Source organism: Gracilinanus agilis, chromosome 6, assembly GCF_016433145.1.
Source record: "Gracilinanus agilis isolate LMUSP501 chromosome 6, AgileGrace, whole genome shotgun sequence".
In the NCBI taxonomy this organism is placed as follows: Eukaryota; Metazoa; Chordata; class Mammalia; order Didelphimorphia; family Didelphidae; genus Gracilinanus; species Gracilinanus agilis.
Window position 1 is genome coordinate 80,291,628 of NC_058135.1, and position 24,512 is coordinate 80,316,139.

At 33.1% G+C, this 24,512-nt stretch overlaps 1 protein-coding gene across 1 annotated transcript in view; it reads right to left on the reverse strand.

Moving 5' to 3' along the window:
• Positions 1–24,512, reverse strand: part of TENM3 (teneurin transmembrane protein 3) — a 598,624-nt gene that overhangs the window by 545,088 nt on the left and 29,024 nt on the right. The gene's annotated exons all lie outside the window — the stretch shown is intronic.

Genomic DNA, 24,512 nt, shown 5'->3' on the forward strand with positions numbered 1-24,512 from the left:
GGTATCCCACAAGACTGCCCTGGACGGTCTTTTCTTCTCCCTCTTTATTACTTCTCTTGGTGATCTCATCAGCTCCCAATGATTTAATTATTGTCTCTATGCTGATAATTCTCATATAATCTGTCCTAATCCTTCTGATGGGGACAGTCCAGTGGCACAAATGGACAGACTCCTGGCCCTGGAGTCAGGAAGACTTCAGGCTGCTTCAGATGCTTAATAGCTATGTGACTCTAGGTAAGTCATTTAATGTTGTTTACCTCAGTTTACTCATCTGTAAAATAAAAGTGGAAAAGGAAATGGCAAACCATTCCAGTATCTTTGCCAAGAAACCCCCCCAAAATGGGTTATAAAGAATCAGATTCTATTGAAAATGACTAAGCAAAAATTAATCAATCAACAAGGATTTAAAAACATTTCCACAAACATTTATAAGTGCTTATTAATTGTAAATTTCTGGACTAGGTACAGGACAGAGGAGGAAAAAATGAAACCAATCCTAGCATCCAAGGAGATTATGTTCTAATGAGAGACAATGTGTATATGATATGTACATTGATTTATATTTATTATATAAGTAGATACAGATCTACAGAGAGGTGGGAGAGAGACAGACAGACACTGAGCTACAATATACATACATAATAGAAGAAATGTAACCTCAGAGTTAAGGACACAACTGGTTGGAGAGACTAGGTTTCCTGCAGAAGTGAGTTAAGCTTAGTGTCGAAGGCATCCAGATAAGGAGAGAGCGTATTCCAGGCATGAGGGAAAGTCACTGCAAAAGTATGGAGCTATATATATATATATATGTCTGAGGAACATCAAGTTGGCCAAAATGCCAATATTTGTATATGGAGTGAGGAGTACTGCCTGAAAAGACTGGCATTACAGAAAGGTCCAGGTTGTGAATAATTTAAATGCCAGACAAAAAGACTATGTTTAATCCTAGAAGAAACAGTGATATCATATGAAACAATCTAAGCAAAATGCTTTACAAACAGTAAAACACTACACAAGATATCCCAAAAGTTTTGGTGCCATTTCAAGCTATATTAGCTAAGATGTAAAGTAGATAACACTATTTCACTGATAGAGGGAGCTTCATGGTGAAGACACTTCCTTTACTAATACAGGTTAGCATGTTCTCTGTAACCTATACCTTTAAAGCATGGTCTAGAGCATTGGGAAATTAAGTGACTTTCCCAGTGTCACCAAGACATTATATCTAAGAAGGAAGCTAGAAATTCAATGTTCTTGGATCTGGGACTGACTCTCTATTCATTACTCTGAAGGTATATTTTTGAAACACAAGAGATCAGAACTGAGGAGAGGTGTCATCTTGGGCAGAACTGTCTTAGAAGATAACTAGGACCTCTTTTGTTATTTTCAAATGGGGAGAAGATTGATTATATGCCTAGGAAAGTTAGGTAGGCTTTGGAAATGTGGGAATTTCCTTAGCTCACCTTTTGAAGAGAAGATAACCCTGATAATAGCTATATCCATTTAAAAGTGTAGAAGACAGCCAGTGAAATAATGAACACTAGATTTTGGTTATGTTTATTGGTTCAGTATATTTGATCACAAATTTAAAATATATGCAAAGGCATTTTAGAATTCAAAAGCTTTTTGAGAAGAGTTACCTCTTCTTAAACATTCTTAAATGTTTTCTTAAACCATCTTTTAAGCATTCTACACATATATACAATACCTCGCACATCATAAGCATTCAAAATTAAGTTTAACAGAAAAATGATGATGTTATTTAAGGAAAAAAGTCAAGAATGATACTGGGGTACATAAATAGAAGCATAGCAAGTAGCAACAATTCTGAAATTCTTAGCAACCTAAGGAGACACAAAGAGTTGAGAAGAGGCTTGGAGAACAAGGAAGTTGATTAAGCATTTCAAAATAGGAGTGATGGGGAAAGATTTTCATCACTAATTAGCCTTGAGAAAAGAAGGTAGAGGGACAGTTTAGTCTTGGGCATGAAGAATAATAAGGATGATTGCTACTTTTTCTCTATTATTTTTCAAAGCAAGCAGGTTTAACTTCAGCATTAGAGATTTAAAAATAAAGATTCTAGCTCAGATTAGTTATCATGTTTGAGAGGCAGGTGATAATGTTTAGGGCACCTGAATTGGAGTCAGGAAGATGTAGATTCAAATCCTGTCTCAGACACTGTGTGACATGGAGCAAGTCACTTAAACTCTCTAAGCCTCAGTTTCTACATCTGAGAAATGAAAGGACTGAAAAATGCTGAACTCTAAGGTCCCTTACACCTACGATCTTCTGAGGATTAACTTTTCTGACGTAGAAGGTCTTTGAACAATGAAATAGGCTAAACAAAAGAAGTTTCAGATTCTTCTGCTTTATTGTTCCTATCGGGATTTGGAACTGTTGACTTTTCATCCATTGGCCTTTGGTTCTACAGTCTTAACTTTATGATGGTGTTCTGTTACCTTAAAGAGGAAAATAGAATTCATTTGCCAAGATTATTCCCTCTTCATGGATATTTTCCAGCCAAGCAATGCCTGAGATCAGATGATGTTAAGTAAACCAACAAAATATAGAAAAGATACAGCCTGGAATGCTATGGTTCCAGACAAAGACATATGGGGGATGTTTAGGCGGGATTGGATTGCTATGTAGAAATAAAGTATGATCATGGCAAAATAAAATGTATCAATTTTACTACAAGGCCAAAGAATGCCTTTTACTGTCATGGACAGTGAACCCTATTCTGGGAGTGTCTTATTTACAAAGTGCATAGAAAAGTGGCACAGAACATATACTGATTTGTTTTATTTGTTTAAGTGGGCTGTTTTCTTAAAAATAAATAATCGAAGAAAAATTTGTATTGATGCACTATACTTAGGATTTGAATAGTAACACAATCAGAAATAGAATTTTTTCCATCATAATTACTGTTGAGCTTGTTTCTTAAATCTTCAGTATAATACTATAGTGTTTCAATATTCTAAAAAACACCTGTGAGATTGAAAATTGATTTTAATTCTATTTTTGTTAAGACATAATCAAGCTAGCATAGATTTAATATTCCCCTTTGCATTTTTGCATTACCCTTGTAGGTTTACTCAGCTAACATCAGGTCAATCAATTCTATTCTTGTAACTTGTATCTCCACCCTTGTCTTTTGTGATTTGTATTCCCACCCTAGTTACTTTATACACCACCTATTTTCCAGAGAAACTCGATTGACCTAAAGATTAGTGTTATTAATTTAAAATTATTGTAGTAATTCTCATCACCCACAGACTATACTCATCAACTGAGCTGAACTCATCTCCCAATAAGGTAAGAAAAGGGATCTTGGATGACATTTATCCCATCTCTTTATTTAGACGGTTAGCCAATCTCATCTACCTTTGGTGTCTACCTGTCATCCAACTCTCACCCGTGGCTCCAAGAAGCTGTGCCATGCACAGCAGCTTCATTCCAGTAATGTTGTCTTAGCAGATGGGCTACACCCAGAGAGGGTAACATACAGGAATCAAGGCTGTTGATGAGTTAGGGGGATGTCTTCCCCAACTATGGAAAGACTTCGCCTGTCAGAATGGGTAGATGACAGCAATCTGTTCCAACAGCCATGAAAGTAGTGGAAGCAGGCATTATGTGCTTGGGGATACATTGAAAATGCCATGGTCATCCACTGTATTCTGGTTCATCATCCACCACTGTGACTTTTTTCTTGTCACCGGACTTCGATGACTCCCGAAGAAAGAGACCTATGACAATGTGATTCTGATTCACTTAAATCCAACTCACATTCAATTTAAGACATCACCATATGATGTCACTGGTCCTCTTGGAAATAAAGGATGAATAACAACAGCCAATCAGAAGAAGATACACCAATCTTGCTCTAGTTTCTGCACTGTCATCTTGTTAATCTCTATAAAAGACTCTGCTAGCTCTCACTTGGCGCCTTTGGCCATCAAGAGATACTACTGACCCCATTTATTGGTAATTGCTAGCCTCACTAATAAAAGGATTGTGCCCAGAACTTTGCTATTCAACATTTCTATCAGAACCCAATCAACAATTACTCGTTGGCTCCGGGGTGCGGGATTTGGGGAGAGGAAGGGAGGGAAAGAACATGAATCATGTAACCATGGACAAATATTCTAAATCAATTAATTCAATAAAATTTTTCATAAGCAAAAAATAAAAAAGAACTCAAACAACACTGGTTTAAGTGTCTGTAAGGAGTTTCAGGTCAATGAGAACACTTGGCAATTTAGATGATTAACATATATCCCATCCCATTTGTTCTATATCTTCAATATCTCTTTCTCTCCTTCCCTACCATTCCCTCTGTCCTCCAGATGTCCATGTTTTCCTTAATATGTTGGATAACTATGACAACCTCCTAATAGATATCCCAGTCTCCAAACCATCCTATATATAATGGACAGATTGATTATCCTGACCAACCAATATGGTCTCATCTTTTTCTTGATTAAAAACTACTAATGGCTTCCTACTGCCTATCCAATAAAACTTAACCCAGGCAATCAAGGTCCTCTACAATGTCTTTAATATTTTTACTTGCTTGGATTCATGTTCTAAGCACAGAGCACCATGCGCATCATATATTAAATACTTAAAGGATGCTTTTTAAATCATTCTCCAATTTACTTTTCTAAATTTATCTCACATTACTTCTCTTTACATAATCTATAATTCATGCTAATTGAATTACTTGCTGCACCTTGACCATGAAAAACTTATCTCCATCTCTACCAATGTTTATTTTTTCCCCATTCCTGGAATTTCACCACTCTTCTCCCCCATCTTCACATTGGCATACTATTCATTTTTCAAGAAAGAACTCAAATTTCACTTCTTCATGAAATTTCCTTTAATCCTCTTATTTGGACATTATTTCCACATCAGCTGATCTCTTTGCATCTCATTTTTTTATCATATTACAATTTATATTTGTTTGATATGAGGAATAGCTTTTAAAGAACTAGGGGAGAACTTGAAAAAGAACCATACAAATGTGAAGGTGCAAATGAGTTATGATGAGGATGTCCACAATGAGGAAATCTCATCTCCACTGAAGTATTAAGATTTTCCTGTACAAGTTTGGTATCCAGAATTGAACCCCAAAATTCAGATGAAGTATGACAAAGACAGAGTATAGCTGAACTATTACCACCTGACTTTTGGGAGTTAGTTTCTTCTTAATATGGGAAAATATAATGGGATTATCATCTTCCAAGTTCTGGAAGCTACAGCTCTCCTTATGCTACCTTAACCCAGTTTTTTTGGACTCATTTTTGACTCATGTTGAGCTTTCAGGCCCCTAAAACCTCCAGATATTCTTCAGAACAAAGTCTAACTACCCATCTGACCCCATCTTACACTTAAGTTGATTTTTAAAAATCAAGTATCAGACTTTATACATTGATCTTTACTGAATTTCATCATGTTAGATTGAGCCCAAAGCTCTAGTCTGTTAGAATCCCTTAGGATATTGACTCCATCATCAATTGTGTTAGCTATTTTCCCCAGTTTATTGTCATCTGCAATTCTAATGAGCACACCAGCCAAGCCTTTATCCAGGTCACTGATGAAAATATTATACTTCACTTTTAAAATAGCACAGTGTTGGTCTGAAGAAAAACTCACCCTTTATAAAAGTAAGCTGATTAGCTTTTTGGTACAAATCAGTGCATTTGATAATATAAATAATCAGGAGAACTGGAGAAATACATAAGAATAAAATGGGAAGCAAATGTTAGTTAAAATGTGGCTAAAAATAGACATGATGTGCAATCACATTTTGTTACTTGACAAAGGCAAGATGAATACTTTAGAAATGATCCCCCTAGAGCCCCAGATGAACAAGCTAGTCTACAGGACAAAAGCATGAACTTTGCCAGGTTTCATCATTCTCAATATTACCAGTCTTCGGGGATAATCAAATTATTTTTTCATGGCATTCTACTCTGGAGCTGGTAACTCCATGGAAAATGAATTAGGGTTAGTGCTGGCAGTGCCAGATATCCTGGTAAAGAATAAGAAGTTTATGATAGAAATAGAAATATATGTAACATAATTTTTCCTTAATAGGTCCCACTGTGGAGAACTGCCAGACCCAACTTACCATTCTATCTTCTTGAAAACATGCAACCTACTGATTCTATTGTAGATCCTTCTGCATATATTGACTTATCCTCCTTCCTCTCCCTAATACACACATACAAAAAAATCTAGTGATACTTTCTTCAAAGGTTATCTCATTTAGCTCACTACCAAACTTGAAGTGTGAGCACTTCCTCCAAACCTTTTAACTCCAAGTCAAATTACCTGAAGTAAAGTCAAGGTAGTGTTTAGATGGGAACCAACCAATATATACAAGAATGGGCAAGTCATTTAATGGCTGCCTTGGAGGTAATATGGGACCTGCTGAGATTTACTTTTGCAAGAGGAGTTTTCCAGTTAAAAATCACTGCATCATGAAGACAAGAAAAATCTAGGTTCTTATCTTTTTCTGGTATCATTCTAGGAAAGGGAATCTGTTAAATGATAATGACCTGTGTAATTTAAAATCTATTTGTGATGGATTGTTATTGAGTCTCTATTCTGTGGCTATAAGAGATTCTAGAATCTGAACTCTAGATCCTAGTAGTGTTGTGTCTTGTTATATTGTACCCAATAAAACGTATAATTTTATTTGAAAAGCAAAGTGTATACTTATCTAGAATACGAAGTATATGTGTGTGTTTATTTATGTATATTATAAATATATATATATATATATAGACCTGACTTGAGCCTATGTGTTTATATGCATTGGTACATACATGTATTACATATATATAGATGTAAACATGTATGTATATATGTATGCATACACACATAAATAATTCTTGAGGAAATTTAGTTCTAATACCCTTTTAATTCACATAAACATATTTATTATTATTGTTATTGTTGTGTCAGCTCAGTTGTGTCCCATTTTAGATTTATTTGGCAAAGATACTAGAGTGGTTTGCCATTTGCTTCTCTAGTTCATTTTACACATGAGGAAATGGAGGCAAACAGGAATAAGTGACTTGCCCAGAGTCATACAACTAGTAAGTATCTTAAGTGGGGTAGACTCAGGAAGATGATCGTCCTGACTTCCAGCCTGGAACACTGTCCTCTGTACCATCTAGCTACCTAGCTGCCTGCCTGCTTATCTATCTATCTACACAAACAGGTATATGTGTACATACATACACACATACATATTTAGGTAGGAATGTGTATATACACACATCTATCTAAATAATGTGTATGTAGAAATATAAATTCTTGGGGAAATTTTATTCTAATTATTTTTTTTCAGACTATATCCTTCTTAACTTCTCTGCAGCATCTAATTCTGCCAACCATCTTGTCCTCCTAAATGCCTCCTCTTCTCTGGGTTTTTGTAACACTGCTGTCTCTTACTTCTCTTCCTACTTGACTGGCTACTCCTCTTCAGAGTCTTCATTTATGTCCTTATTCTTTTTTTTAACCATTTATTAATATTCATTTTTAACATGGTTACATGATTTCATGTCCTTATTCTTAAATGTAAGCTCTGTCCTTTATCCTTATCTTTCTCTTTATTTTCTTTCTCACTAATTGTCTCAGTTCTCATTGGTTCAATTATTATTCAAGAAAGACTTTTAGATATACAAATTCACCACCATTGTCGCTTCTAAGTTTTAGTCCCATATCAAGCTCCTGGTTAGGCATTTCCCATTTGGTATCCTGTAAACCTCCAAAACGCAATATATCCAAAGACAGAACTAATTATCTTTTCCCCAAAATCTTTCTTAAATTTATCTGTTTCTGTTGAGGACAACTCTATCTTCCCTAACACTCAACTTATTATTCTCCAAGCAATCCCCAATTCTTCAACTCCTTTAAACCTAAAATGTGATCACTTGGGCGTCCTAGTTGATTTTGCCAGCTCAACATCTCTTATATTGACTCTTTCTGTTCAACAAAACTTACTACAGCCAGAGTTCAAAGGTTCACTTCCTTTCACTTGTATTAAATTGCATTAACATGCTGATTAGTCCCCCTGCTTTAAGTCCCTTCTTTTTCCAATTCATTTTGGATTTTAAAGTAGAATCTTAATTCTAACTATGACGTTTTATTAATAGTTAGATTTGTGATGGTGGTGACAGTGGGGGAGATTGGTGATTTCATCAGTTACAGTGAGGAAATATTCTTTTTTAATGAAGAATAACTATTCCGCAAATTTTTGTCTTAAAGTAGTATAATTGTGAATGTACATTCCATTAATGCCCCCCCCCAGAATTGTTATGAGGATCAAAGGAAATAATATTTGTAAAGCACTTTGGAAACCTTAAACTGCTCTATAGATGCTAGCTAGCTCTAAGAAGGAAGGGGCTGTCATAGGCTGAAAATATTGCAGAAAGATTGTCTCCCAAACTTGCAGGATTATTGTGGACAAAGCATTTTGTAAACTAAAGTGTGATCTATTAATCTTAGCTGTCATGTTCAATATGATTTTTTAAATTTGAAATATATAATATTTAAATTCTATAATACATTGAAGTTTACAAGTTCTATGCATATCTCTCTCCAGTAAGTCATCCCTTGTAATGCAGAAGTTGTAAGAAAAAAAGATAATTCAGCAAAAACTAGGTAACACTACAATAGAGACTGACAGCAATTTTCATACTAACAGTCTTCCTTCACTGAATAGAAAAGAAAGGAAGTCCATTTTCTCATCTCTTTTCCAGGCTCAGGACATTGTTATTCAATGCTTGGTTTCATTTTTGTTGCTGTATTTATTTATGTTGTTATAGTCAATTTGTATATTATTTCCTGGGTTCTATTTACGATACATCAGTTCATATATGTCTTTAAATGCTTCTTTGAATTAATAATACTCATCAGTTCTTATGGTATAACAATACTTCATTATATTCATGTATCATAATTGGTTTAGTCTTTCTGCAGTTGATGGTACTCAACTTTGTTTCAAGTTCTTTGCTATCTCATAAAATGTTGCTCTGAATATCTTGGTTCATGAGGGATTTTTCTTTCTGACTCAGACCTCTTTGGAGGTTCCCAATAAAAGATATGGATATTTTGTGACAAAAGATATGGACATTTTATTTTAATTTACTGCCATAACTCCTAACTATTTTACAAAATGGCTAGACCAACTCACAGTCCTTCCAGCTGTTTGCCTGCTTTACTATGATCCCTCTAATCTTGATTAGTCCCATTTTTTGTCATCTTTGCTTGAGATGTGGAGAAGTTCAGAGCTCTTTGGATTTGCATATCTTTTATTAGATTTGACTGACTTGAAGTGTTTAAAGCAATTTTATTATGGTTTTAATACATTACAATTTTTTGAAAGCTATTTGTATTTTTTGACCCATTATCTATTGTAGAATGGCAACTGCTTATATATCGTGTACATTTTCACACTGTATTTTCTCTAAATCTTGGCTGTCAGAGGTATGTGAGACAAAGATTTTTTCCATTTGACAGCTTCCTTTCTTAGCCTATTTGCATTGATTTTGTTTATATAGAATCTCTTCAATTTTGTGTAATTAACATAATCTCTTTTATCTTTTTGATTCATTCTGTCTTCATTTGGTTAGTAATCCTCTTTCTAGTCAGCACTGTGAAAAGTCTGATACTATTCTCTTCCAAATTTTTTTTCTGTTTTGTGACCTTACATATTCAAGAACATTCATTTTGAGCTATTATCATCATCAACATCATCATTATTATTAAAAGCATAAATGACTCATTCATCAGGAAAAAGAAGCTTTCACATTTGAGGTCTGCATCTTTTTCTGCTACTGTGCACTGTTAATCTTGTTCTAAAATAAAACAATGACATACTCCATAATTTCTACATTTATCTTTGTGCTATCTTGTGGGAAAGATTTATTATTGAAAAACTGAACATAATCAAGACCTCTTGTTAAATAGTAAATCATTGTTGAAGTATTCTGATCTATCATTTCACATAAATGGCAGCTCCCCAAAGTTATGGAAAATCAGAATTTACAGCCATAAGTTTCATGGAAGGTAGAAGATGTTAGAGCATATTTTTCACATAATGTACATCAATTCACAAGCTATAATGAAAGAGAAGGTTTCATGCTATGATTTGAATTAAATGGTAGGATTTGAAATTCCAATGGGAAAGTATTATTACTATCATCCCTTCCTAAACATATTTCTCTTTGCTTCCATGTTCCTTAAGTTCAAAGCTTGATGTTGTCTTAGGGTCTTTATTCACCTTTATATTTTATACCAGATCAAACATAGGAATCTTTCTTCATCCAATTCAAATCAAAATGCTGTGATGATTTATCTCCTCTTTATTCTCAGTAGCATTAACCAACTCTATGTCACCATAATTTCCTAACCAAATTGTTTTAATGATTGTCTAACCTGTCTAGCATCCTCTAATATTCCCATTTAGGTCTGTCCAAGACATCAGTATCCAGATTAAGTTTCTAAACGATTCCCAGAATGTCATTCACTTGCTCTGAAATCTCTAATGCCTAGTTATTACCTCTCAAAGAAAGTAAAAAAAAAATTAGCCATTCTATCAATATGTATTTGTTAAATACCTACTAGGTGCCAGAAATTCTAAGAAGCACCGGGAATACAATGAAAGGCAAAAGATAGTTTCTTTTCTCAAGGAGCTCACTTTCCAAAAGGGGGAGACTACTTCAGAAAAAATATATTATGAACAAGATAAATACAGGACAATGTGGAAGTAATTGCTAGAGGAAATTGTAACATTCAAAGCCATTCGTGATCTGACCTCAATTTATCTCTCCAATTTTAACTTAAAATATTTCCCTAAATGAGTTAGTTTCCTGCCTGTCCTCCACTAAAAGAGTTCTGATACTATTTTATTTCTCAAACTGTTGTCAGCCTAGTTGAATCACACTATTATTCAATATCTAGGTTAATTCTACCATTTCCACAAAATCTTTCCAGGTTAATATCTTTTCTAACTGACTTTTATGAGCTTTTTTGAAAAATATTCCTCAATTTAAAATGTTCTTTCTAAAAAATTGTTTCCTATGTGTAAACTCTTGCTTTCCTAATAATATTGTGTTTATATGGCAAAAAATTCATGCATTATATTTATTAATATGTTTGATGAAATAGTTTGTGGGAAAGTTCTGGGATCACAATATGAGAAAAATAAATATTTATTGGCTTTGTGGTACAATGACCACTTTCTTCTTGTATTCACTTGTATTCTACAACCAGTAGAATATAGTGACCTCCTTGAGGAGAGAAATTATTTCTTTTAAAAAATATTTATGAAATCAACTACATTCTGTTCCACATAGTAGGTGGTTAATAAATGTTTGTTGAATAGAAATGAATTCTTTCCTGATCTAACAGAAATCAATAAGAAATTCTGACATGTCTAATATCCATAAAAATATATATAAACTTCTTCATTACCAACTATTTGTTGGAGAGCCAAAAGGGTGCATATTATGCCAATAGTCACTAATTATACATTGTTCAACAACAATTTTATTTCTAGATGGCATTTCCCATCAAACAGAATCTTATTTATCTCAACTTATCTAAAAATACAATTTTTACCAGATCTCCAAAATCATCATCTGTTTCTTAGCTGAGGATGAATCGCACAAATTTCTATTGCTGGCTTATTACCAAAATGTTAGTTCTTTTGTTAAAAGTTTATTCACTAGGTATTACACAACTTCATTGCATCAATAACAAAATTAAATAACACTTGAAAATTGAGCAGTTTGTACCTTTTTAAATGCTATCAAAATGAGAGAAACTAGTAAAAGGGGATATAATAAAAATACAAAATAATACTAACAGCTAGTATTTACTTGGTCCTTTAAGGTTTACAAAGTGCTTTAACCAATATGGTCACACTTTATCCTCATAACAATCCCAGGACCAAATTTGGATGGTACTGACTTGTAAAACATTTATTCTGATAGACCTGGTGAATATCAAACCAATCATTAGGAAACTTTTTTTTACAGATGAGGAAACTGAGGCATATGAATTAAGTGACTTGTCCAGAGTCACAGATACAGGTAAATAATTGATGCTGTATTTGAACTCAGAACTTCAGACTCCAGGGCCAGGTCTTTATCTTCTGTACCACTCATAATTAGAAGAATCAGGATGTAGAGAACTAATGAGGCTATACCATTGACCATGAAATCCATGACAAAAAGGAACGACTCTCCAACAAATGCTAGCCACCCTTCCTGTACTGCGGTGAAGGGGTGTCTCCTTACACACTAGGTCATTTAAACATTTTCATACATATGTTGGCTATACATGAACACTTGAGTAGGTGGACCACGAGACAGCTTATTATAGGGGTATGTTTCCTGCTTGTGTACTGCACCAGCTGACAGTTCATCTAAGCACTTTCAAATCTCCTAGGAGTCTCCATCTGCTATATGTCAAAATTTTTAAGATCTTTGTTTATGAACTTTAACACTCCTATATAAACCAGTCAGAAGGACAAGCTAGTTTCCTACTGATTGGTTTGATATTCACCAGGTCTGTCAGAATAAATGTTTTACAAGTCAGTACCTTCCAAATTTGGTGTAAGATTCTCTGGAAGAAGGACACAGAGGGATCACAGGTACTACTCACTTTTCACAACTGGGTAATGCTTCTCTTAGACTTTCAGCTTATCTCTTTTGACATTCTTGTCTATCTTTTGTGAGTATTGTAAAATTAATGTGTTGGTGGTACTTCAAAGAGAATCTTTTGGACAACTGACCTGATGGCAAATTGGATGTATACTGTTATTTAAAAATATTTTGAAGGCTATTTTTTTTGGGTGGGTGGAGCAAAAGAGCAATTTCTTCTCTCCTCTGCTCCTCCCTGCTCTCTGATCTCGGGATTGTAATGAGTCATAATAAAAATCTTATGTAGCATATTTAATTTATTGAAACATTATTTCTATAGTCATATTTTATCCTCCCACTATTTAAGGAGATAAACTGAGTTGGCCAAAACATATGGAAGATGAAACAGAAATGTATTTAAATTAAATTCATAGCTCAGTTGTTTCAGTCCTGTCCAACTCTTTGGGACCCCATCTGGGATTTTCTTAAGATATTGGAGTGATTTGGTATTTCCTTCCCCAGATCATTTTACAGATGAGAAAACTGAGTCAAACAAGGTCAAGTGACTTGTCAGGGTCATGAAACTATTAAATATCTGAAAACAGACTTGAACTCAGGAAAATGACTCCCAGCCTAGCATTCTATCCACTGAGTCATGTAGCTGCCCTTTAGATAATATCAAATGAGATAAAATAGTAAAGCACTTTGTAATTCTTAAAGCATTATATAAAAAGTATCATTATTATTAATATTATTATTATTATTATTATTATATCGGACCTACAAACTAGATACCAATACTCCAAACCCAGGACTCTCCTCATTAGACCAAGAGAAACCTTATCATGTTTATACCTATCTGAAAGAAATAAGACATTCTGATGTAGCTGCAATGAAGAGAGGGGCTATGTTTTACCCCTCTTTTCCCCTTGACAAGCACAAAGCCTTGCATATTTCCAATATATGATTGGGGGTGGGGGGAGAATTGAAATGAACCAAAGAGTAGAATTTATTTTAGAAAATTGACATGAGGAATGTTTGATATAGTCCAACATAGATCAGAATATATTAGAATAAACAACTATGGGGAAATAATACAAATACAAATACGAAATACAAATATGGGGAAATAATACAAATCTATAACTCCAAGTCGCATTCACATAGCTGTCTCATGATATGAACAACTTATAGAAAGGCCAATTCCAAGTGACAAAATGGTCAAAAACTGCCCAAAATCACTAACAAAAAAATTAAAAATTTTAAAATTTTAAAAACCCTATTTTTAAAAATCTCATACTATGCAAATTGGCAGAGGTGACAAAGATAGGAATAGGGACTGGAACATTATTGTATAATAAGTGGTGAGATGAGGAAATCAGAGAATAATAGGAGATCCAAAGGGGCTAATTTTGCTGGTCAGTCATGTCTGACTCTTCATGACCCATTTTGGGTTTACTTGGCAAAGATGCTAGAGTGGTTGGCCAATTCCTTCTCCAGTTCTTTTTACAGATGAGGAGACTGAGGCAAACAGGGTGAAGTGACTTGTTCAAGGTCACATGGCTATTAAATGCTTGAGGTTGGATTTGAACTATTGGAGTTGAGTCTTCCAGATTCCAAACCCAATGCTTTATCGACTTCAATACCTAACTGCCCTAGAAACGAACACAGACCAAACTAAAAGAAAAAGTGACTAAAAGGAAGTAATATTCAGAGAAACTGATGAAATTAAGAAATTGAAGAAACAAGGGTTATTCATAGAACAATGAAACATAACTCCATACTTACAGAAGAGAGGTGGAGAACTATTGTATCAGTGAAGGACGGGATATTTTCATGTTTTATTTTGCTTTTCTTTTCACAAGGGAGATTTGGGAGAGGAGTTAAATGACTGTTGTAATGTAAAAATGAATAAGCTAAACATATCTTAAAAGAAAAAATCTATATGCACATATATTTATTCTATAACTATATGTGATAAGCCTATATATTCACACCGCATGTTCTTTCCTTTTAAGAGGGAGAATAGTAAAATTAGAAAAAAAATTTTGGACATCTTATCATATGAGGAGAAACCAATAGGGAAAGGAGAAGAATACAGAAGCTCAGCCACTAACTAAGGGAAAACTCTACGATGCTCACTGTATTAAAAATTCATTTCAGTTAATCTCATTTCTTAGACCACTGATACAACTTGGGACTGGCAAAAGACAAAGTAAGAGAGAAGGAGCACTTTTTACATTATTTAGTTATTGTTAGCTTATATTTCAAAGTAGTTAAATGCCAGCTTTTTAGATAAGGGCTTATTAAATAATAAAGCTGATTTATAATGTCTATATAGTTTATAAAAGCCTTTGATGAAAGAGTCCATCAATAATATGAAAATACCATTAATTTGGATTTTACTAGTTTTCAAGTTTGGAAAAATTTGGATCACAGAGCAAGGTTAAAATGTGTCTCTGCTTAGTAGATCTTTTCTATAACAATAAACAAGATATTAATATAAAAAAGATCACAAGGAATTGTATTTGAGAATTTTAATGATACATGTTTATGAACATATATTTCTCCAATTTATCCTGTCATATATTATTTATATATATAACTGTATGTTTGTTGTTGTCCCTCCCCACAGCCCCTGTCAGTTAGATTGTGATTTTCTTGTAGGTAGAAACTGTTTTTATCTTTCTTTTTTATTAGCCATTATTACACTTTGCACAGTTCATGGCTTAATAAATGCTTATTGACTTTTATGTGTATATATTTTTTTTATACATCTTTTGCATCATTTTGCATATCAGTGTGTAAGTTTGCAAGACCAGAATTATAGTACTAGCTCAGCCACTTAACTATGACTTAGGGTAAACCACTTTATCTCTATGTCTCAGTTTCTTCATGTGAAAAATGAAAGGAGTGTACCACATAATCTTGATCTCTTTTGTATCTATCATTTCTTTACTTTTCAAATAACTGATGTATTAATTATACATTATCTTTCTCTAAATTTCTGAATATCTGAAGTTTTTAAAGCAAATTTCCCAAGAATCTTCACTATGTAACTCTTTGCTAACTTTGTTCAATTTAGATATAATAAAACAATACCAAAAAAGGCAACAATTTTAATTTAGCTTTTCTGTTGATTCAGATAGCTCTTTACTTGGGTTAGTCTAAAACAGTCTTACTATATTTTATTTTTTCTTTACTCTAACTTATACTGCATTAATTCTGGAAAACTGGATCATGCCAACAGACAAACCTTCTAAGAAAATATTCAACATAAATTTCATTATATTCCCAAATGTAAAAATTCCATAAATATGGATATCACTTTCACGTATAGAGGGAGATATAAAATGTAATTATGTGGCTAAGTAAAATTATTCTGACAACAGAATAATTTTTTTTGAAATGGGAAAATACATATAAGAATTTTTAAACCATAACTTATCCTCCAAATGCTCGACTGTATCTTATTTGTAAATTTTATTTGTTTGTTGGTTATATTAAAATGTCCAGTGAACTCCCAACCTCCCCTCTACCCATTAGAGAAGGCATAATTTTACTAAAAGATATATGTATATATAAAATTATGTCTTGCTTCTCTTAAAATCATTAGCATAATCATCTATTTAATAGTTCTTTCTCTGGTGATGGACATATGCACGTCATTCTTGAAACATTATTTCAGTTGATGTATATATTATTCTCTTTATTTTGCTTCTTGTACTCTGCATAATTTCATGTAGATCCTTCCACATTTTTCTTCATTTAACCTGATCATCATTTCTTAAAATGAAGTAGTATTCCTTTACAATCATATACCTCAACTTATTTAGTCATTTCCCAATTGATGGGCTTTCCTTCAACTTCTAGCTCTTTGCCACCACAAAGAGATTTGCTATAAATATTTTAGAATATATAGGTTCTTATTCTTTTTTTCTTAGTCACCTTAGGAAATAAACATATTGGTAGTATTTCTAGGTCAAAAAGTTTTATAACTCCTTGAGTATAATTCCAAATGGCTCTCCAAAATGTTTGAATAGTTCACAGTTCTACCAAAAAGAAGAAATTGAAGGAGTCAGAATGACAAAGATGTAGTAAAATTATCTCATTTTTTATAGAAAATACAATTATATGCATATCTATATGTACACATACACACAAATATATTCCTAAAAATTGACAAAAATTAGTTGGAACTATCAATAGTATGAGAAAAGGAGTAGGACATAAAATAAATCACAAGCATTTCCATATATCACCATCAATCTCTTGCAAGAAGAGATAGTAAGAGATAACCCATTTAAACTAACCATAGATAGGATACAATACCTAGGATTTTATCTGCCAAAATAAACCCAGAAACTATATTAACATAATTATAAAACACCTTTGGTACAAATAAAATCAGATTTAAATAATTGGAGATATATTCATTGTCCATGAGTGGGCAGGGCCAGTGCAATTAAAATGACAATCCTACCCAAACTAATATACTTATTCAAAACCATCCCAATTAAATTACCAAAAAATTATTTTATTAAATTAGAAAAATAATACAAAATTCATTTAGAAAACAAAAGGTCAAGAATATCAGAGAAATTCATGAAAAACAATGTAAAGGAGGATTTCACAGTAACAGATTTCAAAATACATCATAAAGCTGTAATGATCAAAACTATCTGGAACTGACAAGAAACAGAAAAATAGAATGGAAAGAGACACCATTGTACATACAATGTACAAACAATTGTAAAAAATTGTAGTACCTTTGTGCTTGACAAAAGTAAAGATCTAAGTTTTTGGAATAACAATTTACTCTTTGGTAAAAATAATTGGCAAACTGGAAAGTAGACAGAAACTAAATATAGGTTAATATCTTAAATTATTTATCAAGATAAGATCAAATTAATACATTACAGGCATAAAAAAAGATATTATAAGCAAATTAGAAGAACAGTAAACATATTACCTGTCAGATCTATGGACAGAAAATTTAAACTAGATAATTAAAAGTTTTGAAAAAAGTAGTGGTTTTGTACAAATAAAACTAATGTAGCCAAGATTAGAAGGAAAGTAGCAAGTTTTGAAAAAAACAGCCCTTATAGACCATTTCTTGGATATATATCTCATATTATAGTGAGAGAACTTTGTCAAATGTATAAAAATATAAGCCATTCCACAACTGATAAATGGTCAAAAGATATGAACAGGAAGTTTTTGGTTGAATTTCTTTTAAATGAAGTACAAAAATCCACCTTCTGTCTTTTAGATTTTTTTATATGGCAGTGGTTAATTATATCAATGAACCTGATTCAGAACACATTATTCTTTATTAATTAAAACCATTTCAATTCTATCACCATTTTTTCAAGGAAATAAAAAACAATCAAAATGAAAACCACTCATCATCAGTTTTGATATAAAAATGGTATTTCTTCTTATTTTAACTATAGTTAAGCACACACTGACAATTTATAAAGAGATGAACTATACTGTTTGTTATCTTTTGTGTATGAGCATAGGGAAACAAGATAGTGGATTCAATAAGAATTAATATGATGGAAAGCTCCTTCTATTCCTATACTTTTCAGTGTTTTCAATAGGAATGGATGCTGTATTTTGTCAAAGGCTTGTTCAGCATCTATTGATATGTGATCATGTGATTTTTGTTTGTTAGACTGTTGATACGGTCAATTATGTGGATGGTTTTCCTAATGTTGAACCATCCTTGCATTCCAGGTATAAATCCCACCTGATCATGGTGGATGATCTTCTTAATTACTTGCTGGAGTCTCTTTGCTAATATTCTATTTAAGATTTTTGCATCTATGTTCATTAGGGAGATTGGTTTGTAGTTGTCTACTTCAAGAGTAACAATTTGTCCAAAGTTTTTTAAAATATTCTAAAATTCCAAACACTAGTAATAGTGGTAGGAAATGCTTATTCTTTCAGATGATTTACTCATTCTTTGCCATTTAAATGACTTTTAGTAGAATCTCAGATGAAAGAGATTTGTAGGAGGCACCCACTCAACATAATATTTGAGCAAGTCTCTAATCATTTACTTTAAAATCTCTGGTAATGAGCTATATCCACTTCTGGATATCTCTGATGCTTAGGACACTTTTTAAGTTACTTCAAACCAAAACCTATCTTTTGGCAGTTTTTAATCACTGCTATTAATGAGTTATAGTTAAATGTTGAGGCAGGGTCATATAATGAAAAGAGATCAATATAAAGTCAAATACCCAATTATGATTCTTACTAGTTATGTGACATTCAACAAGTCACTTAAATCTTTAAGTCTCAGTTTCCTTACGTGTAATGGGGATTTTGTTCACATTTAAAACAAGCTTTACTACTAGAATGGATCCATGAAATTATTTTTATGGTTCCTCTATTCATTTGTAAAGATAATCCATGCAAATATTTTCATTCTGGTTAATTCTTGTCCTTCTATAAATTTTTCATAGAGAAAAAATTATGATTGGAAAAAAGATATGGGTCATTTCCATAAGAAATGTGAAAAATAGTCAAAAGATTTGAGTGATAGACTGATACTCATGGAATGTTAAATGACCTAAAGGAAGATCTCCAAGCCAGCCCATTATATTTTCACTTTCCAGTTGTGGGCTCATTTCATTGCCCATTTGCTATAGTGATGCAAAATATATGCTAATAACAATAACAGTTACCATTTTTCATTGTCCATTGACCATGTTAGATTAAGATACATGTTCTTTGGATGCAGTGATGCTATTTTTCATTTTAATTTTCTTGTATGGATTGTATTTCCATCTTCTTTTGTAGTTTGCACATCTCTTATATGTGGTTGTATGTACTAAATGAGAAGGCTTGGTATGGTATTGTCAAAAAAAAAGAGGAGGATTTAGAGAATCTTATCATCTAAAATACCCTTTTCATTGAGATTATGCAATTCCTCCCATGACAGAGGTGAATCTCTTGGGTGAGCATTTGCTACTAAAGACATGCCCAAGTTACTTAATAATGATAACTAGGGGGTTATTGGCTATTATATCTATAGTTGCATCTATCAAGAAGTCTTACATAACATTAACCCTTGACCATGGGAGACATCAAGTTGGAAGAGAAACCTAAAGGTAAGATTTTTTATCTATACAATCTAACACATTTTTAAAATAATGCAAAAACAGAACAGAACAGCATCTTGTGTTTTATCTACACTTTTTATTCAAATGCATCTGCTGTAGAAAATCTGCTCTGAAAACCCACTTTTTTGCCTACTTGTAATATAATCGATGATACTTTTGATATATGTATTAGATCATTCTCATAAAAATTTTATTGAAAGGAGAAGGCAGGCACACAACCTAGTTGTTGATGTTCTCTCAATTGCCTTTTTGAGGCTGTAAAACCATTTATGATTGCTTTTTTCATGACAACTTTTGAAATACAAAAATACATAGTTCATTTTGTTTTTTCAATATAAGTAACTCACTGATGCCACCAAAGTGGCAGAAAAGCCAGAAGAGGACTGTAATAGTCACATAGTTTTTAGGCTTTCTGCAAACAACATAATTCAGAGGCTCTTAACCTTTTCTGTGTCAGAGATCCCTCTTCCAAACTAGTCAAGCCTATGGATCTCTTCTCAGTATAAACATATAAAATTAAATCACAGAGTTATGAAGGAAATCAATTACAATGAGATAAAGTTACCAAAATATCTTTTTAAAGTTACATACATATGTGTAAATATGTATACACACATACACATGCAAACATATATGTATGTAAAAGTTGTAGCTAAATAGAAGACTGGCTTATGAGTTCTTATTGGAGGGACAAATTAAACAGTTGGTGTGGGATGTTAATCATTTTATGCTATATGTAACAAAATATCATTTGATGGAATACTTGGCCATCTCAAATAGTAGATCTTATGATAAATATAAGTATCATGGAGATAGCTACGATATTGTACTTAATAAACAAAGTCAAGAAGGATGAATTAGAAAAATTCTAAGGAGAACTTTACAAGGTCCTTTAAACCTAGTTAATATGTGCTTGATGCTTGGTGACTACAGTTCAAAGATGGCCATGGAAAAGCCAGTGAAAAATATACTTATACTGAAAATATGTGTCTAGACTTAAAAAATGAAAAAAGGATAATAGCAGCCTCAAGATTGTGTATAATAAATACCTACTTTGAGAAGAAAATCAAAAGTAGCTGGATATATTTAGCATCAAATATCACAGAAATGCCATTGGTAATACTTTAACATTACCAACATTAAACTATGGGTTACTAATATACATAATATACATTTCATTAAAATCAATATCAAAGTAGAATAAAAGAAGACAAGTAAAATTTATAGCAATACAAAATTAACCCATGTTAATAAGATTCAATTTGAAAAATGGTAAAAGGATAAAAATGAAGGCCATAGCACTAATTGTGACAATTTTTTAGAGTAGGGATTCTTAACTGAGGTCTTCCAGGAATAAATTTCAGTGGAAGAGTGCTCATTAGGTTGGATGGGGAAAAATTTACATCTTTTCTTTTACTAACATCTAAAGAAATTTAGCATTTCCTCTAATTATAAATGTAGGGGAAAATATTATTTTATGGAGTCATAGGTTTTATTGACCTGCCAAAAAAGGACTATCACACAAAAAAGGTTAAAAAGCCCAGTCTTAGAGAAAAATAACCCACAGAAAAAAGTCACCATAATGAGGAGGTCAAGAATCCAGAAACTGCCTCTGCTAGTAAATACATTGACAATTAGGACAAGTAGAAGGGCATGGAAATCAAGTTTGACACCAATTTAGAATACCTGTACTGGTTAACAATACAAATACATCTGAACATTAAAAAAGGAATGAGAAGGAAAATTAAGAGCAACATTTCCTCACAAAGTAATGGAAAGTAGTGAGAGGAAGAGAAGCCTGACGAAAGTTTGATGGGAGACCCAGGTTGCACAGGTCACCCTAAGAACATTTATCAACAAAATTGGAAGGAGTACAAGTAGATGTGAAATGAAAAGGACTTATCTGTATTTCTATAATGAGCCATTTTCATTACAGAGTATTGTGGGATCATTAAATTTAGACTCTATTATGTCTATAGCTAACACACTTTATGAGGAATTAAAAATGTCACTCAAGTAGACTAGAAGGAAAGCAGAAAGAACAGCTAGATTCCACAAAATACACATAGTAGAAACTCTTACAAAAGGAACTTTGAAATCAATTATCAAGATATAAAAAAAGGGGACTCTAAGATAATGGAAATGATCACAACCAGATTCATTATTTTTAAAGGAAACCAATATGACATGTGCAGCTATTCATTTGTGTACTGATTTTCTCATTGCTATCAAATCTTTATCAAGATTATCCATGCAAGGGGGGCAGCTGGGTAGCTCAGTGGATTGAGAGCCAGGCCTAGAGACAGGAGGTCCTAGGTTCAAATCTGGCCTCAGACACTTCCCAGCTGTGTGACCCTGGGCAAGTCACTTGACCCCCATTGCCTACCCTTGCCAATCTTCCACCTATAAGTCAATATATACAGAAGTTAAGGGTTTAAAATAAAAAAAAATTAAAAAAAGATTATCCATGCAAATATTAAATATTCCATGACAATACCAAGAAAAAAAGAACTAATCTTGAACACATTGGGTTGTTATGAGTAAAGCATTATGTAAATCTTAAAGAGCCACAATAATGTGGCCAACGCTTCTGAAATCATATTAGTGCAGACATGAAAGGTGCATGCATTTGAATAATTAATAAAATTACTCAATGCCAAATTTTTTTTTTAATTATACATATAGATGTAAAAAATAATTACTTTTTAAAATAGAGTACTATTATTTGCTTTTTAATTAAATAATTGCAAAAATATTTCTTCAGGCATTTCTGTCACTACAAAGCACATAAACAAAAAAATAACAACTATATTCCCATTTTCACCACTAATTATAGCTCCAAAGACCCCTTACAGAATTCACAAACACATTATCATTTACTACTATGCTATTATACTATATAATCTCATGACATGCATGGGATGTTTTTTCTCCCCACTTCTGTCATTAAATCACCATTTTCCTTTCAAAGCTTAGCTAACATGCTACATCCTAAAAAAAACTTATCCTAATCTTTTCAGTTGTTAGTACCCTTCCTTAAGAAAGTACTTATTATGCGTATTCTCTTCTCTCTTAGAATGGAAGCTAGAGGGCAGAAACTGTTTTATTTTTATATGTTTATTGTAAATTCCATGGTCCATGTTTTTCAGTCACATCCCACTTTTTGTGATCCCATAGATGATATGTACTGTCCTTGGAGTTTTTTTTGGAAAGATTGGTTTGTCATTTTCTTCTTGAGTAGATTAAAGCCAACAGAAGTTAAATGTCTTGCCCGTAGGATCACCCAGCTAGTGTCTGATTTGAACTCAGGTCTTCCTGACTTCAGGATTGGTGTTCTATCCACTGAATCATCTGGCTGCCCCAAGGTATATAGTCTAGAAAAAGCCAGCATCACTCTACCCCAAGACAGCTTCTGAAGGAAAAGTCAAATATTGTCCTCACCATAAAGAGGATTGCTAAAAGAAATAATCACATTCCCTAAGTATGCATTATTGGGACATTATATTTAGATAACCACAATGTCCATTATTCCCCCTTCCCCCAGAATTGGAGAAATTCTTGACATCTGAGAAAAGGGTCAATATTTTCAAGTTTCCTGCCTTTATTTACCACCTTAGAAAGGGATAAGAGGAAAATCATAGCCTATATATTCCCAGAATTTCCGTAAACTCATTAATCTGTCTCTTTTTCTTATAGTCATAAAATGACTTTGGCAATTGGTACTATAAAAGAGTTACAAGCCCCCTTTGATGGGTTGATGTAAGTCTTCCTATTAAAATAATTTATATGATTCCTTTAGGAAATATAGACCTTTCCTCTTTCAAAGTTCAATAATTACGTTACTTCAATTTGTTAGACCTTAACTGTCTCCTGCCATGAAGTAAATTTCCCCTAGACTGTTTTAAGGGCAGATGTAGTTGTTTACTGGACAAGTGTTTCCAATATGCAAAAGTACCCTTAACGACCCGCCTGCAATCTTCCACCATCATTGTTTGTTTCCTATGTAAGACCTCAGTCGGCACCAATTAGTGCAGCCTTAGTGAGTTCTCAGAAACAGGTATATTACTAAGACCCCCAGGTAAGAAATAAAGACTTCAGGAATGATTTATTCCACCTTGTAAACTGATCAACATCAATTAAATGGCCATTTAATTGACTGCCTAAGTAAGAGGCTATCAATGGTGAAAGCTACTTTGGAATTTTCCTTTGGCCAGTGGGGCCAGGAGAAGACTCAAATCTTTGAAGTCTCCCGCCATAGGGCTAATTATCAACACCTCTCTATAGGCTTCTGCCTAATTGCAGTAAATTAAAAGAAGGTGTGGTTAGGAGTAGAGGAGTGAAAATGGAAAGTAAATGCAAAGGCAGCAAAGATCTCAAGCCATATTTTCAGGTCTCTTTATTGAAATAAAGGGTGTTTTCTTCTTGTAAATTGACTTAATTAAGAAAATAAAGGAAAAAATTAAAAATTAAGGAAATAAAGAAAGGAAATCATATGCTCTGGGTCTCATATGCACATGCAAATATTTTTAAGATCCTCCTTCAAATCAGTTTTTGGGGACAGTTTGCTGTTGGCTTGTTTTTTCTTAACAGAAAAGGTCTTTGTTTTGGTCCAGATTAGAGTTGTGCATTTGGGTTGAGGGTCAGATTACTTGCAAAACAGGGCCATCAGACTCCAAAGGGGAACTGGGGAACCACACTTTGGGGACAGGGA